General features: G+C 38.3%; 1 pseudogene; it reads left to right on the forward strand.

Moving 5' to 3' along the window:
- The first annotated feature begins 1,121 nt into the window (after positions 1-1,121).
- LOC113888205 lies at positions 1,122-1,680 on the forward strand (annotated as a pseudogene).
- Positions 1,681-3,523: the final 1,843 nt, after the last annotated feature.

The following is a 3,523-nucleotide window of genomic DNA, read 5'->3' on the forward strand; positions in this document are numbered from 1 at the left end:
AACATTAGAATAACTATAGCATGAGCAAATGTTTATTTGTAAACCTTCTCTCCCTTTCTTTTCCTTAATAACTCCTTCATCCCTCTCTCCAATATCCAACCAATCTAAAACATCTTCACAGAGCAAATGGCCAAGAATAGACAAAATGATCCTGAAAAGCTGAGGAGATTTGCTCCCCTCTCCAAAATCTTAAAAGCTTATAAAGTGACACTAACTAGGATGAGATAAGAAAATAGACCGATGGAATGGAGAATCCAGAACATAAAACTTTGCATATATGAAAACCAGATATATGACAGAGTTAGCCACTAAAGATCAGAAGGGAAATAATGGACTCTTTTATAAATGGTTCTGGGCCAACTATTTATATGGATGAAAAAATAAAACTGAATCCCTACATCACACCATACAAAATCAGTTGCAGATCAATTAAAGAAGGTTTCATTTGAAAGGTGAAAGTTTAAAAAAAAATTTTAAGGGAAAATATTTTTTAGGATCTCAGGTTAGAGAAAACATTCTAAGTATATCAGTAAAATGCCTATCATAAAGAAAAGACTGATAAATCTGAAGCATCGAAATTGAGAACTTGTGTATCACAAGACACCACAAAGTAGTTAAAAAGCAACTTATAAACTTAGAGGAGATGAAATTAAGTCATGTAACTGGCAAAGAATTAGTATCAGAAAGACATGAACAATCCCTATAAATAGGGAAAACACAAATTGTGCAATAGAAAAATGGTCCAATGATATGAACAGGTTTTTGACCAAAGAAGAATTCTAAGTGGCCTATAAAACATGGGCTTCCCTTGTGGCTCAGCTGGTAAAGAATCCGCCTGCAATACAGACCTGGGTTCGATCCCTGGGTTGGTAAGATCCCCCTGGAGAAGGGAAAGTCTACTCACTCCAGTATTTTGGCCTGGAGAATTCTATGGACTGTATAGTCCATGGAGTTGCAAACAGTCAGACACAACTGAGCGATTTTCACTTTCTTTCACTTATAAAACATGAAAAGCAGGTGGTGGGTAGGTGGCCTGGATGCAGCCCTAGAGAAAACCTCTCTCCCTTTCTTCCCCCATCTTTTCCAGATCCTTAGTTTGGGGACAGTCCTTCTGTCCAGTCATGCCAAAGAGGAAAGTTACCTTCCAAAGTGTGAGAGATGAGGATTAGGAGGATAAAATCAGTGTCCCCAAGAAAAAATTAGTGGACCCTGTGGCTGGGGTAGGGGGTCCTGGGAGCCACTTCGAAGGCAAACACTCTTTGGACAGTGATGAGAAGGAGAATGATGATGAAGGGTCCAGCAAATATGACATATTGGCCTCAGAGGATGTGGAAGGTCAGGAAGAAGCCACACTCTCCAGTGATGGAGGTGTGAGGATCATACTCTTCAAGCTGCAGGAGGAGATAGAGGAAGGTCACTTTGAGGCTGATGGCAACTATTTCTTGAACTGGGATGCTCAGATCTGAGACAGTTGGCCGGACAACATTGATTGGGTGAAGATCAGAGAGCAGCCTCTGTCAGACTCAGAGGATGATGACAGCTTGGCCAGATTCCAATGAGCACCCAAGCCCTACTGGAGGGAAGTCTAGAGCTAATGTTGCCAAGAGAGACAGTGGCTGGACACTGAGGCATCTGGGAACTTGAGGGGGAGGCAAAGGGGGCAAAACGCGGGCTAGGTAGCCCAGTTCCCCTCATGAAGGCTACTTTCAGGATGGGATTTATTGCTGGAAGCCGGATCCTCCTTGTCACCAGTTCTAGAAATCCAAACAGACTGACTTTGACCTCTACATCTGAGCCTACTGAGGGTGGTCCCTTCTTTCCTGGACTTTGTGGAGGAGGCTCTGGCTGTGTCAGGCAGTGAGGATGTTGGGGCCCACTTTTCAGTCAACTTCCTTTTCCCAATAAAAGTCTTTAGCTGTGTGTTTGGAGGGGAAACAAGAAAAGCCGCAAACCAATTTTAAGCAGAGAAACACAAAATAAAAACATAATGATATGAATTTTACAACAAAATTTATAATAAATTAAAAGTCTGTTAATAAACGTTGGTGAAGATGAGGAGTAACAAAACTTTTACACTCTGCTGATACACTGATATGAATTCTTTGGAAAAGCTGAATATGCTTATTCTCTATCATCAAGTAACTTCCTCTCCTATACACATACCCTAGAAAAATTCTTGAACATGTACAAGAAACATCTACAAGAATGTTTCAGGGAGGGAGACTCAAGGAAAGAGACATAGGTATACCTATGGCTGCCTCGTGTTGATATATGTCAGAAACCAACACAATATTACAAAGCAATTATCCTCTAATTAAAAATAAATGTAAATAAAGAAGAAAAATGTTTCACAGCAGCATTTATAATGCCAAAACCTGAGAACAAACCACTTACTCATCAATAGGAAAAACTTAAATTATAAAATATGTGTACAATGGAATACTGAAAATGAATAAAATACATGCAATGACATAAAAGGATCTCTGAAATATACTGTTAATGAAATAAAGAAAGTCACAGTATTATTCCATCCCTATGAAGTGAAAAACATGCAAATATAAACAATATCTTTATAAATATATATATATATATACACACACATACATATGTATGTGATTTTTAAAACTGAAAAGAGCAAGAGGACAGTGAACACACAGTTCGGTACAGTTCCTTCCTATCATGAGGGTACAGCAGTTTTCAAGTGCACTGATAATGCTCTATTTCTTAAGCTAGCTGGTAGATATATGATGCTCATCTATTATTCTCTTGGATATATGACATTTTTATAAACATTTTATACATCAGTTGAGAAAATATGTATTTGAGAAGCGGTAGTCAAACTGTGCTTCATTGAACTGCCTAAAAGATGACTATAGGAGGGGGCAAAAGGATGCCAGAGGTGCGGGAGTGTTAAGGAGGAAAGACTCAGGACTCCCCAACTCTGACTTCACTCAGAGCAGCTGCAGCCTTCTGAATATAGAAAAAGGTTTGAAAACAACTTCAGGTAATTTGCAAAAAGAAGGGTGTGCACTGAGTCACAAGGTCCCCTTGTACACATATATTTGCTTATATATTAGCTATTTGGCAGAAGGCCAAAGAAATCAAAAGCCTAGGTAGCAGTTTGGCATATTTGGTCATGTTAGTTCATCACTCCCTTTGCAAAGTTGTTTTGTAAATAAGAATGAGAACACTTATTCTGTACAGTATGAAATGAAACTCTCACAAGAAGGGTGAGCCTCACTTTACAGTAGACTAGGTTCCCAAAAGGAGAGTACAAATGACATTTCTGTATAACCAGCTCTATCTTTCCACAAACAAATATGATCATTTCTAACATGATTTGTATCCATCTTTGAGTAGTTGTCACTACTGATTTAAACATACAAATATACCAAGAGAATATAATATTTAAAGAAACAAAATGAGAAATTGAGGGATATGGGAAGGCATTTTATAATGTTACAAATCACGTCCCTAATTCATCATGGCTTTTAACTTTGAACTTTCATGTTTAAATAAATGC

Source organism: Bos indicus x Bos taurus, chromosome X, assembly GCF_003369695.1.
Source record: "Bos indicus x Bos taurus breed Angus x Brahman F1 hybrid chromosome X, Bos_hybrid_MaternalHap_v2.0, whole genome shotgun sequence".
NCBI lineage: Eukaryota > Metazoa > Chordata > Mammalia > Artiodactyla > Bovidae > Bos > Bos indicus x Bos taurus.